At 40.6% G+C, this 16,000-nt stretch overlaps 1 protein-coding gene across 1 annotated transcript in view; it reads right to left on the bottom strand.

The window, feature by feature from the left end:
• Positions 1–11,270, bottom strand: part of TSPAN4 (tetraspanin 4) — a 437,882-nt gene extending 426,612 nt beyond the window's left edge. The window contains exon 1 of the mRNA XM_070957398.1: positions 11,251–11,270. The gene's annotated coding sequence lies outside the window, so the exon portion shown is untranslated. The remainder of the gene's footprint in view (positions 1–11,250) is intronic.
• Positions 11,271–16,000: the final 4,730 nt, after the last annotated feature.

Below are 16,000 nucleotides of genomic sequence, written 5' to 3'. Positions count from 1 at the left end.
CCTTTCCTAGATCATGATGCCCTTCACACGGTCACTCATACCCTGGTTACATCCCACTTGGATTACTGCAATTCCCTCTACATGGGGCTGCCCTTGAGGTGCACCCAGCGGCTCCAGCTGGTCCAGAATACGGCCATGCGGGTGGTTACGGGAGCTCCTCGTTACTCCCGTGTAACACCTCTCCTGCACTGGTTACTGGTGGTCCACCGGATTCACTTCAAGGTGCTGGTATTGACCTATAAAGCCCTACATGGCTTAGGCCCGGGGTACTTGCAGGACCATCTCCTGCCTGCTTCCCACCGTCCTGTCCGCTCTCACAGAACCGCTCTCCTCAGGGTACTGTCGACCAGGCAATGCCATCTGGCAACGCCCAGGGGTAGGGCATTCTCTGTGGGCGCCCCTACCCTTTGGAACGAACCACCCACCGAGCTCCGGACGGCCCAGGATCTCCGCTCCTTCCATCGAGGCCTGAAGACTTGGCTATTCCAAAGAATGGGCTGATGCTGATTCTTGGGTTTTATTATTCATTGATTTTAATTTGGTTTTAACGGGATTTTATTATTTTATCATTGTATGTTTTTAATCCTGTGTTTGCCACCTTAAGTCCTTCAGGAGAAGGGCGGCATATAAATACTGCCAAATAAATAAATACTGTAATGGTTAAGATGCTGGATTAGGGACATCTGGGTGCAATTCTCCTTATCTACTGGCTGACACTAAATCAATCATAATCCTCATCCCATTGACATTTGAGTAACAAAGGGAGGGGGGGACTAATTGTGCCAGATATCTTTCTTTGGATTCTTAAGGCAAGGATGTAAATTACGCAATATGGAAACCATAGACATTCTTATTGTCAACCCACTCTCCCAACTGACGGGAACCAAAAATGTGTGACTTTTTGCTCGGAGCACGTTTTAAAGGGATTAAATGGTGGTTTAAGCCTAACAGTTGCTTAAGGCATCCATTTCAAAATGCCCTGACCACACCCAATTCTGGGGTGTGGTCTCTGTATTCAAAATGCTGTAATAATGCCAAGAGGAAAATGAGGAAGACAAGGAGACAAAAAGCAAACATGAGAAAATTGTACTTGCTCTTCTCCAATTCCCAATCCTAACTATACCTGATGTACAATGCTGCAGCTACATTATACTAACCTGAACAGGCCCTAATTCATCTCACATATGTGATGATGTCTTAACTTTGCAAAATAATAAAAGCACTAGATTATTCAAATAAACTGGAAGACTTAACTTGTTTCTAAGAATCATTCTGCTGTCTCTCTTATGGACCAACAACACAATTTTGCTCACATCGTCAAGTGGGAGCATACATACATTCATACATACAAACAGGTGGTCCTCATTCAGCAACCGTTCATTTAGTAACCATTTGAAGTTACAATGGCACTGAACAAGGAGACTTATGGTTGCTCCTCAAGATTCTGGCCATCACAGTGCCCCTGAAATCATGTGATTCCGATCCAGGATCTTGGCTATCAGGACAAAAATTTGACATTGCAGCATCCAACAGTCACTTAATTGCCAGTTGAAACCTTCACTGCCAGCTTCCAACAAGCAAAGTCAATGGGAAAGCTGGCAAGAAGTCACAAATCATATGATGTCATGCCTAACTAACTCCAAGATGATAGGGGAATTAATATTCCTAAACCTTTTCTGAAATTACCATCAGTAACATCCTTCATGGTCTACAGAAATAAATCAAGTGACAAACTCAACAGTATTTCACACTCATTCAACAATATTCTACAATATTCCACTTTATTAGGAAGCAATAAAACCAACCTTCTGTAAAGAGACAGTCAAATCTAATACTGAAGTGGCAAGCTAGAAATAAGCTATCCAGGAGACCAATAAAAAAGTCATATGGGCATTTGCTTAGCTACAGTCTGAAGCACGTTATTTATTATTTTATTTAAAATATTTATACTTCACCCATAATACCGAATGCCTCTCAGACATCACCTGTCTTGAGGCTTACAGTATAAAAATGTAGGTCACAGAAAGGAAAAAGGAAAGAAGAGTGAAAGCAAAACCAGATAATTTACGTTCTTGACATTTCAACATTCCTATAATGGCCAGCCAAATGTGGGCTGTTTAGTGGCAGTCAGCCAACATTTTGTCCAAATGACAAAAGATGTCATGAGGTCAGCACACAAACTCTGTCCTTCACATCCATGCAACATGACAATGTCTGAAAAGAAAGGACTGAATTTCTGTTGCAGTTTCACAATGTACTTTTTGTCATTTCCTTTCCCTTGCTCCCTAACAAGAAATGCACATGCTGAAGGAGGCCAAACTGCTATCATTTAACCAGAGAGATGATACCTCTAATATCATCAAACATTAACATCTCCCTATCCCAGGTCCTTGACGGATAAAATGCCAAATCCAGTCTAAACATCTGGCTAATTGTAGGGCAAATTATAATTGTATATGTTGCCTATTGTATATGTTGCTCTCTTTGAAGAGAGCCTTCAATCCAGATAATCACACCACCACCCCAGGAAGATGTTCCTTCCTCAGATGAATGTTCATCCTTATAGCCTCTTGCTGCAATTCTGCACGGATGAGTCTCATCCGTGCAGAATTGTAATACTGTAATTTCAATGTCAGTCTTTTCAAGATTTCATCAAATATGATGAGCCCAGTGTTTGGATGAAGATTGCTAAATGAGATAGTCTTCAGTCTTATCTTCCTTTCCAAAATTAAAAACATTCTGAACACACTGTGTACAATATCACTTCTAGATATCCTACTTATTGAAAAATACTTTTTTCTACTCTTTGTCCCATTTACTACAAATCCTTAAAATACAAGTTGGAATCACTTTATAAATCATCTAATCCAAGCCTTGCTAAGTACAGAAATCCTCTAAACCAGGGGTGAAATCTACTTACCTTCCTTATCTGTTCAGAAGCACATGTGCTGCGCGTGTCACGTGCGCGCGCAGACCTTCTACGCATGTGCAGAAGGTAAAAAACACATTATTTCCTGGTTAAAACCAAGAAGTAATGACACTCGGGCGGATGGGTGGAGCTTCGCTCCGCCATCGCTACCGGACCACCAAAACCACCAGCCAAGATCGCTACCAGACTGGGTGATCCGGTAGCATTTCACCCCTGCTCTAAACCATCCCAGAGGGTGGCCATTATTTAGGTTATTTCTTTTGAACAAATAGTATCCTTCACATTTTATGTTCCAATTATAATTCCACTAGATTTACTTAACATCTACAAGGTCTTCCCCTGTTAGGATTTCTAATTCTTCCTGTCTGTTACTTATTGAGGTGTGGGATGTATTGTTCTGCTGGACTCGAGGTCAAAGAAGATTCCAATAGACTCTAATATCTTATTCCCACAAAAGTTTAACTGGATCAACATTGAAGTTAGTATGTCATAGGAACACCATAAAAAAGTCATTTCATCCAATCAACCTCAGAATGTTAAATTTAGTCTATGATACAGTCACACGATTAAACTAGCTTGGCTCACTGAGGTGTGACATAGGAATAGAATTTACAAGTACTCCCAAGTCTTGTGATGCCCATCATTAGGTATCTACCATGGCTCTCTTGCCAGCAGAAAATCTAACTGTACCCCCAATAGCTTACCTTACCATTAACCCTTATCCTTAATCCTAATTTTGGTGATACGATAATTTCTTATTTATGAACCTTCCAAATTTTAAAGATTGGGAAGGGATGAGGAAACAAGGGAGTAATGAGTTAAATTTATATTTATAATTTACATTTAAATTATATAAATTTAACACAAAAATAGTTTGTCATGAAAATGACTGCCTGTGAAGGCTCTTGGATTGGGGCTGAAAGGTGAAAGCAGGAACAGTATGCTCCATCCCATGTTTGGGCAGACCAGGTTGCTTCAGAGTACTAAAGATCAGAGAGATGAAAGAGGGTGTTGCGAAACATTAAAGCAAATGAACTAGATCTAGAGAGCTCTGGGTGGATCCAATCACCTACCCAGTAAGCAAGACCAGAACGAGAAGCAGAAAATTCTTCTCTTTAAAGAAGAATTTCAAGCCTTCCAAGCCCTTAGAAGACCTATTTTCTGTAAACATATCCTGGATTTGAAATAATCACCTGTTTCATTGCTACAACTTACTTTGTAAACAAAACTATATCCTAATTAGGATGTGTAAAGCTAACGTGTAAATCCCTTGAATTAAGATTGTATGTCTTACTGATGCCTTTTTACATGATTTCTAAAGCCCAACAGGCAAAAAGAAAGAAAGAAATGGGGTATAACAGTGGTAATAAATGTTCTCTACACTGTCATGAGCTTTTCGCATAAGCTATTTGCTTATATCGAACTTGGATTTGAACTCTTCACATTGATGGGGAAATGAGGGTGTATAAGAGTTGGCCTTTCGCCAAACAGTTAGCACCTGGCAAGGTGAAACAAATGAAGGGTATGGTTAGAATTACTAAATATTTTTCTGGCAAACAGGAAGGGATCTACAACTGCTTTTACTTGGTGAAAAAGAGAAAGATGTAAACTCCTCTGTCTCTTTTTCCCTTAATAAATCACTTTGAAAGCTGGATGCCTAGTGCCAGCCAGCCAGAAAATGTGATGCCTGACATTTCTTAGGACAAAGACCAATGCAATGTGACCCCTTCAAAGGCACTCCAGGGACTTAGCCCAGAAAGAGACAGAGGTTAAGGACAATGTCACTTCAATACTGTTTAGTCTCAATAGATGGATGAGCAGGCTGAAACTTCCTGGGAAAACTTACAGAAGGATCCAGTAACCATTGTTGCGACTAGCCCCAGGAATACAACATTGAATGGGCAAAATTTGCTGACTTATTTTGGATGACTATCAACCCAGAATTCTGCTTATCCTTTTCCTGGCTCACGGGATATTTCAATCAAATGTTCTGGAGTAAGACACTAGAAATAAATATGCTTGTTGGTTTTAAAATAAGATTTATGATAGTTTCACTTATACTTGTTTTGATTGCTCAAAAGCTGTTTTGAAAAGATTGCTAACCTGAAAAAATGGTGGGGTGGGAAAGAGGAGGAGAGGCAGTAGATACTGGATAAACAATAAGAGAGATGGACATGGCACTGTACTGTCTGGCTGTATACCTGTCCACTTACCTGATTAACACCTGCAGAAAACATCTTCCTTGAAGTACATGCTTCTGTCTCAGACTATCACTCCAAGATTTCATTAGTCTCGGAGGCCTAAAACTTAAAAGGAACTTTTCCTTGGCATGATAAGGTCATTGCTGGTGAATTCACTACAGAAGAGACAACTCAAAGGTGAGTAGTTTGGGGCCAAGGGAAGCTCATTTTTTAAATGCATGTAGGTATTCCTCAATTTACGACTACAACTGAGCCCAAAATTTCTATTCTTAAGAGAGACAGTTATTAAGTGAGTTTTGCCCCATTTTACAACCTTTCTTGCCATGGTTGCTAAGTGAATCACTGCAGTTGTTAATAACAAGGTTGTTAAGTGAATCTGGCTTCCCTATTTGCAAACATCATAAATATGAACCCGCTGCCAAGCATCTGAATTTTGATCATGTGACCATCAGGATGCTACAGTGGTCATAAGCATGAAAAATGGTCGTATGTTTTCAGTGCTTTTGTAACTTCAAATGGTCACTAAACAAATGGTTGTAAGTTGAGGGCTACTTGTATGAAAGGTTGGATTCCAGAAAAGGATAGGGAAGGTTCTAATCTTCTAAAAATGTCCATGCTAAGGTTGCCCAAGCAGGAACAACTCGGGATTTCAAGTCTTCCATCAAACTGTTCCAGGTAAGATCTGTCCCCTTATATGAACAGCAGCCATGTGGAGATGGGCGTTACCGTAGATAGTTCTGAATCATATTCCTGTTAACACTCTCTACCTCTCTTTCACACTTTCCTTCTAACATAGTATCTCTCCAAACTAGTTAATTTTGTGGTTTCTTTTTTTCCTTGAATATCAAATGTCTTTTATTGCCAAAACTGGCACTACAGTTTTATTTCTGCCAGAGCTGAGACCTAAAACAACATTAAAGGCAGAAGTTCCTCTGAGCACACTTTTTCACCATTTCCTTTTAGGAACATCAGGGAACCTGGTACAGGAGCCTGAAAGCAAGGCTGATGATTATCTATCCATCTATCTATCTACCCAATTCCCCCATGTAGTATTACCAGGAGAGGAAAACAAACAGTCAAGAAAACTCCAACGCTGGATTCTACGTACATCCACAATCTTTTTCTTTCTCCCGCTCGTTACTTACTGTCGAAAGCCCAGCTTATATTCTTTACACTAAATATCTAGTGAATGACAGGATGGAGGCCTCTGCAGCCTTGCTTGACAGCAGTAATCAATAGGTAGTGAAATCCTCACCAAGCCATTCCTCTTCCTTCTGGCTACAAAGGCAAATGAAACTTCAGCTGTAAAAGTGAAATACTGATCAGAAAGGAAGTACAAGCAGCAGCCTGTGTCAAAATGCAAACTGTCCGAGTTTCATATATTTGCCTCCGCAATTCTACAAGCTTTAAACTAGAAAGATGCCGGATGACTAATAAACTGAGTATACATCTCACTGAACCTTTATACTCAAAGGAAACTGCTTATCTTGTCCCATATACTCTTACAGACTGCTAGTGGGCAGCACGATTTCAATAGGATCTTCCACCCATAGTTGAACAGTTAAAAAATTGAGGCATACAGAAATAACATCAGGAATCTCCTTCATGATGATTCCCTGTTACACCTCAAGATGGGAAATAGTTTGATTGAGAATTATTTTTCATAACCGTCAGAGTATCACTGTAAGAAAAATAGAGAAGGAGGTATTTCATATAAATTTTATTTCTCAACCGAAGACAATTAACAGGTAAGAACTCTGCATTTATAGCTACTCAGACCCCTTTACAGACCCCTCACATCGTGGACATAAACTGTTTAAACCCTCAAAACGACACTATAGAGCACTGCACACCAAAACAACTAGACATAAGAAGAGTTTTTTCCCGAACGCCATTGCTCTGCTAAACAAATAATTCCCTCAACACTGTCAAACTATTTACTAAGTCTGCACTACTATTAATCTTCTCATCTTCTCATCATTCCCATCACCCATCTCCTCCCACTTATGACTGTATGACTGTAACGTTGTTGCTTGTATCCTTACGATTTATATTGATATTGTTTCCTGATTGCTTATTTGTAACCTACGACTATCATTAAGTGTTGATGAATGTATCCTTTATTTTATGTACACTGAGAGCATATGCACCAAGACAAATTCCTTGTGTGTCCAATCATACTTGGCCAATAAAAAATTCTATTCTATTCTATTCTATTCTATTCTATTCTATTCTATTCTATTCTATTCTATTCTATTCTATTCTATTCTAGCTACAAACATTTATGTTGTTCTACTCTGCAAAAAAAAAGAAGAAGAAGAAGAAGAAGAAATCACCTTTTAGGTTGTAACCTGGAGAGTCACCACTTTATCTCATTAATCTCCTCAAAAGGACGACAGAAATGGCAGCCACCTTTGCTTCTGCCTCTGTGGTTTGGCAGAACTATTTGCTCAACTTAGAGAGAGGAGGGCAATGACAGGGCCAAGGGTGGAACAGGACAGACCACAAGGGAGTGGTTGCATCTTCAGCCACAGCTGTGCAGCCATTAAAATGCCCATTCAGATTGAAGCCTGGCTGCTATACAAAATGGTGACCCATTGCGAAGCTGCACTTACTATCACTTTTTATGAACTAGACTCATGAAACTTTCTTTACCATGGGAAAAAATTTCAGTAGATGTCAGCTTCTGCAATAGATAGGTTTTCTATACAAAACCTGTATGGGTCCCCTTTTTTTTTTAATTCATAAGAATCTAAATTGCAAATATAGCAATTAACAGCAATTCAGTACAAGAGAAGAAAACAAAGGAGATCCCACGTCTCTGGCACAGACTACTTTACAGCACACTGAATGTAATACAATTCTTTTGAAATGTATTAATTTGAAATAATACTGTTTCACATGAAGTGGGCTTTGTAGAATGAAGTGAGACTTAAATAGCATATTATGCAATAACGACAGTGAATGCTTGCATCGTTCCATTCAGTTTACTTCACAAACTTCAACTAATGTATCCATATAATGTCCTGAGAAGGTAGTTTCTAAGGGGGAAAAAAGCCCAAGCAAATCTAAGATGCATTGGATACACTCCAAGGGCTCACTTACAACCCAGACAACCAAAAGATATGCAATGTTAGCAGCAAGTCTGGGAGCACAATTTGTCAAGCAGAGTAACTATTCAGGAACACTTATTTCTTGGTGAAAGCAAAGATACATAACAGACATAAAGCAGAGACTGAATCACTGCCAATACCTCATCTAAAGTGCCAGGGTTGGCACAAGAGCTAGACAGAGTGACAACAGTAGGACCTCACAAAGATCAGATAAATACTGTATAGGATATGAGGGAAGTGAATGATAGATACAGATAGGAAAAAGCCCATTCTGAAACTGATGTGAGCCGTCATAAGATTGAATTTCCTCACTATGTACCTGGTGAAAAAAAGAATCCAACCTCCGCATACCTCTCAAAGGAGACAATCAAGAAGCCAAAAAGGAAATAAAAAGACCTAAACACCTCCTCATCAGCAATCAACACCCAGATAAGCAGAGATTAGCACCAATATTAACACTAGAACAACAATCAAAAACAAACAACTCCCCAATTGAGAAACTCACCAATTCAGACAAACAAGCGAACAGTAAACAACAGCCCAATCAAAGAACTACCGAATCCATTCCAACCGACACTGATAGAGCAAGCCACAAAATGACAGCAAATTATATTTCCTTACTAGCACTGATAATGTTACTTAGTTTGTGTTGAAACATCTGCAAGAAAACAACCAAGCTCAGACAGCACTAAGTACCCCACAGAAAAAAGAATTTTCCCACACTGAGGAACAGGAAACATTCCAGTTCAAGTGGAGAGTGATGGCTCCCTTTTCAACAAGGGAGTTGTTCCCTGATCAAAGATGAAAAACACTCCCTCAGAGTGTATCTGAAGCAAACCAAGATGCATTGGTCCCATGAAAAAGCATCATAAACTAGATTCTTCCTAATAGTCAATTGATTCTTTTTTGAGAAGTGACGGAAAGTGGGGTAGATTGTTTGGTGGAAATCAGGATATATATTTTTTCCTTTCTCACATTTAAAATAAAAACAAATAAATGACTAACAGTTCAAAAACTGTGGCATCCTTGGTGCTCTCTGGTTTGGTTGTTTGCCTGCAGATGTTTCATTGGACTGTACAATGAAGGCTGCCTTGGAAGAGTATCCGGAAACTTGAGTTGGTGCAAAATGCAGTGGCACTGGCAGTTATGTGTGCCCCTTGTAGAACACACAGTACACGTCTACCTTGCCAACTGTATTGGTTACCTGTTTGTTTCCAGATCTAATCCAAATTGTTGGTTCTGACCTTTAAAGGACCTATATGGGATCAAGTTATTTGAGGGACCACCTCCCCAAGTACATCTTCCTGTCCCACCAGATCTTGGTGAGAGGACATGCTGGTTGTGGGCCTTCTCAGCTATGGCACCTACATTGTGGAATATCCACCCGTCTTAGGTTAGGCTGGTACCTTTCCAAAGGTCCCTCAAGACTTAGTTGTGCCATCATGCCTGGGAACCCCAAGGAACTGGTGAAGTAGTGAGATGACTCTGTTGTTGCTATTGTTGTTGTTGTTGTTGTTGTTGTTGTTGTTGTTGTTGTTGTTATAGTTGTTATAGTTGTTATTAAGCTCATTATTTTTTAGTTGCACTTTATAATTTTTAATATTTTTAATAGTAATGATTATTACTAACAAATAACAAATCATTGTTATTTGTGAACTATTGTTTTATAATTTTGTAATAAGCCGCTAGTTTTGTGAAATGGGTAGCTATATAAATTTGAAATATAATTAAATAAATTGCCCAACTAAGTAACATCAACAGTGCTGAAAAGTGTGGGGTTTGCTCCCTATTTATACACAGAAGTTTGTCCACCCAGTGTTGGAGGGAATGAGGTTTTGTTTGATATTTCCTTGATAGGGTATTGTTTTCTCTTTGATTGTTTACATGGTTTTAATCCCTGCCTATCTTGTTGGATGCTGGAGAGGACCTGTTCTGTTGGGCTTGTTTCTTTCTTTCTTTCTTTCTTTCTTTCTTTCTTTCTTTCTTTCTTTCTTTCTTTCTTTCTTTTTCTTTCTTTCTTTCTTTCTTTCTTTCTTAGCTTTTTTAGTTGTCTCTTTTCAATGATGTGTAAATATGGTTTATTTCTATGTGTGACATATATAAACAGGCAGCAAACTCCACACTCACTTGGCTCATATGATATTACCCAGTTGTGTAATTAAACATCTGCAAGCAAAAAAACAAGCTCAGAAAATACCAAGGACTTGACAGTTCAACCCTGGGCTACAGATATTTCTTTATTTCTTTATCATATTTAGAAACCACAATCTCCCTCATACAGCAACTTCATGTATTCTCTTTTGCAAGAACATCCAACAACATTGAACAGAAAATAAATGTATCAAAACATTATAGGCAAAAACGAACATATCTCTGTTAAGTTCAAAGTTAAGACATAAATTTAACTACTAAAAGCAAGGGATTGAACATTTTACCAGTTTCTGTCTTTAACAGCTTGCAAAGTAGATTTAATGAAAAAAATAAAATGCAATAAAAATATTCACAATTAGCAGTCCGGTGAGGTACATTTATCACATTGCTAGTAATTTTACAAATACAGAAGTAAAACCATAAGAATATTTCCAGGTGATTTGTAGTTTTGAAACACATATCATATGTGACAGAAGCTACTGTCAAAAAGTCTCTTTTATGTTCTCTTCTCTCTTTTTATCATAGCCCATCATCCATTTCCTTGTGTGCTTCTCATTTTCAATGGCCATCGAAAAATTTAAATTTCAAATAATAAACCCATTTATCTGATCTAATCATTTACCATCATTACAACTGCTTCCATTTTCTCAATTGATTGAACATTGACAATGGACAACATGCTTCCAAATGTACAATACAGAATATTTGCTTTGTTTATGGTACCCATGCAAATGTTCCAAAATAAAGAAATTCCTCAAAAAAAAAAATAGAATGTACATTCTTTTCTTAAAGATCATTTGGGAATAGAGAAAAAATATTTTTAGCTTTGAAAATTTTGTAGAAACAAGGTAAATACCTGATTTGAAGTTGGCACCAAAGAATTCTTAAATTTGCTGGATTCAAATAATCTGGAAAAGAAAAAGCAAATGTAAGTTTATTTGATTACTTCTTAGAAAGTATATCTATCAGATTTGCTCTAAGATCCAGCAGAAAAGCTGGAAATTCCTTTGTGATCAATGAAAAACAGTAGGATATCCAAGCTGCCAAACTCACTTTCAGAGTCGTCCTCCTCCTGCCTGGCAGATTAAGAAACTTCAATTTAAAAAAAAAAAAAAACGAATGGAAACAACAGAGAAACAATAACAAATGACATTGGCTGTACTTGTGGCCTGATCAGAATGGTGGAATTTTTTAATCCTAGAAGAAAATCGTTTGAAAATAAGATACCACAATAAATAACTATTGTTTGGCTAATATCCCAAGAAAAGATTTGTCCTTCTCCTCCTCCTAACCTTTTCCTAGTCTTATTTTATTTAATGTTTTCCAAATAAATGATGTGTTTTTTAAACCAGCTATTGGATTTTATCACTTCATCTCTTTTCCACTTAGTGTTAGATTAGTTAAAGAATAATGAAATAAATTGTTCTGCTTTTTTAAACCTCCAGTTCAGAAATCTAATCTGAAGTGGGATGAACTTCCTTGAAGTTCCTGGTACGTATGAGTCAAGTCTTTGAGACAGATCAAGTTAGGAAACCAGCTGGATGTAACAGAACAATAGTGAGGTACTTAGAGGAGACACATAATCCCCAATCCAAGAGGACTTCTTAAACCTTGTAGAAGCTCCAATCTTAAGTAAGTAACATTTGATTAAATCAGAAAAGACTGAGGGATAGTAGGGGGGTTATTTTAGAGAGCAAAAATCTTACATATTTCCATTTGTTTGTGCAGATTTTTAAAAAGTTGCTCATTGGTAAAATTGAAATAAAAACATGCCAAACCTAATTTACTGTATGTTCTAATGGGGAAACCCAAGTCTTAACATTTCAGTAAAATATTGCACTCTGCTATTTGAGATGGTTAAGACCAAAGCATAATACAATCGCAAGCTGTAATCATAATTAGAAGCTAGGAAGTGATCAATATCCTCCATATAGAGCAATATACAGATAAGAAACTCCGGAAGGTAAGGTGAACATGATACTGCAAATGTCAGTAATAAATTAATATTGAACCACACTTGAAGGTAAACAAAGCATTAAGGAAAATTGAGTTTCAAATGTCTCCAGGTAAAACAGCATAGATTTTGGTCCTTCTTCCCTGCAAGATTAGTACACTGAGCTAAATTTAAATATACAGAAGCAAATGTCCACACATTTATATGAAAGAGTTCGTCAAAGTTAAAATATCCTCATCATAATACATAACATACCAGAGTACAATTTTATTTCAATTTCTCTTTGAGATTCACATAAATAAACAAACACAATCTTCCTCTTCAAAAATTCCTGGATGTAATAAGTTGGGGTTGGAAAGCCATGTTTGCCTGCTGTAACAAAAAAATAAATAAAGTGTCTAGTACAGGGGTGGTTTCTACTTTCCTTTACCACTGGTTCGCAATGGGATCGTGCGCACATGCGCAGATTGCTGGTGGCGACATCCGGGGGTGGGTGGGTGGGTGTGGCCTCCTGCCGGTTTTACTACCGGTTCTTGTGAACCAGTCTGAACCGGGGGCAACCGACTACTGGTCTAGTACTTTAATGATAACCAATGTATTATACCATGAATTATTGTGAATTATATCTACAGGAATTGAGAAAAGTATAATAAATGGTGGGTGGGTGGGTTTGAACCTAACGCCAGCTATGAAGCACTCACAAACATAGAATTGAAAAGTCTCATGGATAGTTTTGAGTACCTCCAGTACATTTTCACCAAATCCAATAATTAACTAGGATGATTACATTCCTCATAACTAAGTTAGGCCTGCGATGAATTGAAAGAGCATCTGATATTCCAGTTGCCTGTGCCTAAAGTATAGTTAGGAGATACAGCAACCTTCAAAGTACATCTCTGGCTCAAGAGATTGGAGTATGAAATTGAATCCTATTCCTCCAGCCATCTTTAACCCCATCTTCTTCTAATAGTTTCATACCCATTCCAGCTGAATGCAGGTCTGAAGGCAATGACCTAGCACCGTGATGGCAAACCTATGGCACGCATGCCAGAAGTGGCATGCAAAGCCATCTCTCCGGGCATGCCAGCCATCGCCTGTAACTCTTGCAGGTTCTGGTGTGCACATGCATGCCACAGTGGTGGGATTCAAAAAATTTTAGTATCGGTTCTGTGGGCATAGCTTGGTGAGCATGGCATGGCTTGGTGGGCATGGCTTGATGGGCATGGCAGGGGGAGGATACTGTAAATTCTCCATTCCTACCCCACTCCAGGGGAAGGATACTGTAAAATCCCCATTTCTTCCTGATCAGCTGGGACTTGGGAGACAGAGAATAGATGGGGGCGGGGCCAGTCAGAGGTGGTATTTACCGGTTTTCTGAACTACTCAAAATTTCCGCTACCAGTTCTCTAGAACTGGTCAGAACCTGCTGAATACCACCTCTGGCACGCCGGCCAGCTGGTCTTCTCACACGTGGGAATGCCAGAAACCAGAACAGCAGCTCCCCAGCATGCATGCGGGCATGCATGCACACGCCAGAAATTAGAAGCTCAGTTTCCCAGCTGGCCGGCATGCTGGAACCCGGAAGAACAGGCGACAGCTGGCATGCCCAGAGAGATGGCTCTGCAGGCCACTTCTGGCACGTGTGCCATAGGTTCACCATCATGTGGCGAATGTGGACAGGGTCCTGGGTAAGATTAGTGCCGCCACGTGTTTATTGGACCCGTGTCCCTCCTGATTGGTACTGGCCTCCCGGGAGGTTACACAAGGCTGGCTCCGGGGAATTATAAGTGCTTCTCTGAGTGAGGGTGCCTTTCCTGATGCCTTGAAAGAGGCGGTAGTGAGGCCCCTCCTCAAGAAGCCTTCCCTGGACCCAGCTGAATTAGCCAACTATCGTCCAGTCTCCAACCTTCATTTTGTGGCGAAGGTTGTTGAGAGCGTAGTGGCACGACAGCTTCCCCGGCACCTGGATGAAGCTATCTATCTGGACCCGTACCAGTCGGGCTTCAGGCAGGGGTACAGCACTGAAACGGCATTGGTCGCGTTGGTGGATGATCTCTGGAGGGCTCGGGACAGGGGTTGCTCCTCTGTCCTAAGTCCTATTAGATCTCTCAGCGGCTTTTGATACCATCAACCATGGTATCATGCTGCAGCAGTTGAGAGGGTTAGGAATAGGGGGAACCATTTTGCGGTGGTTCTCCTCCTTCCTCTCTGACCGCTCGCAGTTTGTGTTGGCAGGGGGGCAGAGGTCGACCTCGAGGCGCCTCGCATGGGGAGTGCCGCAAGGGTCGGTCCTCTCGCCTCTTCTGTTCAACATTTATGTGAAGCCGCTGGGTGAGATCATCCATGGTTTTGGGGTGAAGTGTCATCTGTACGCTGATGATACTCAGCTGTACATCTCCATCCCAGACCACCCCAACGATGCCCTTGATGTGATGTCTCACTGCCTGGAGGCCGTGCGGGTCTGGATGGGGAGGAACAGGCTCAGGCTCAACCCTTCCAAGACTGAGTGGCTGTGGCTTCCGGCGTCCCGATATAGTCAGCAGGTGCCATCGCTGACTATTGGGGGTGAATCTTTGCCCCCCACAGAGAGGGCTCGCAATCTGGATGTCCTCCTGGACGCACGGCTGTCTTTAGAAGAGCATATGACGGCCGTGGCCAGGGGGGCCTTTTATCAGGTTCGCCTGATTCGCCAGTTGCAACCCTTTTTGGACCGGGATGCCTTGCGCAAGGTCACTTACGCCCTTGTCACCTCCCGGCTGGACTATTGTAATGCTCTCTACATGGGGCTCCCCTTGAAGAGCACTCGGAGGCTCCAGCTGGTCCAGAATGCGGCCGTGCGGGTGGTTATGGGCGCAACTCATTGTTCCCAGGTGACACCCCTCCTGCACGAGCTGCACTGGCTCCCAGTGGTCTTCTGGGTGCGATTCAAGGTGTTGGTCACCACCTTTAAAACGCTCCATGGCATGGGACCCAGGTACCTTCGAGACTGACTTCTGCCACCAATAGCCTCCCACCAGCCAGTCCGCTCCCACAGAGAGGGTCTCCTCAGGGTGCCATCAGCCAAGTTATGTCGGCTGGTGACACCCAGGGGGAGGGCCTTCTCTGTGGGAGCCCCAGCCCTGTGGAATGAACTGCCCCCAGCATTACGTAAGATCTCCGACCTCCGGGCATTTCGTTGTGCACTCAAGACTCTGTTGTTCCGCCAAGCTGGGCTATCAACATAACAATTTTAAATTGGGTTTTAAATTCCTGAGGTTTTAAATTGAGCCAAATTCATTTAATAATTTTAAACTATTTTAATTGATGTTGTCTTGTGTTTTTAATAGGCTGTACACCGCCCTGAGTCCTTCGGGAGAAGGTTGGTATAGAAATAAAATTATTTATTTATTTATTTATTTATTTATTTATTTATTTATTTATTTATTTATTTATTTATTATCAGAACTGCTCTTCCAGTTTCCGGTGCTCCCGCACATGTGCACTGCGAAGCTGGTCTTCTGATTTCTGGTGCTCCCCCCCACGTGCGCCCACATTCCCGTTTCAGCACTCAGTGCCGAAAAGGTTTGCCAACACTGACCTAGCAGAATATCAATTGTCCCCAATGGTGATATGGAAGGTTCATGTGCCTCCCATCCAAGTACTGTATAATCCC

This window comes from Pituophis catenifer, unplaced genomic scaffold (genome assembly GCF_029215685.1).
Source record: "Pituophis catenifer annectens isolate HBS135680 unplaced genomic scaffold, rPitCat1.0.hap2 SCAF_1, whole genome shotgun sequence".
Lineage (NCBI taxonomy): Eukaryota > Metazoa > Chordata > Lepidosauria > Squamata > Colubridae > Pituophis > Pituophis catenifer.
Note: the sequence above shows the minus strand (reverse complement) of the source record. Positions and strands in the feature narration are given on the sequence as shown.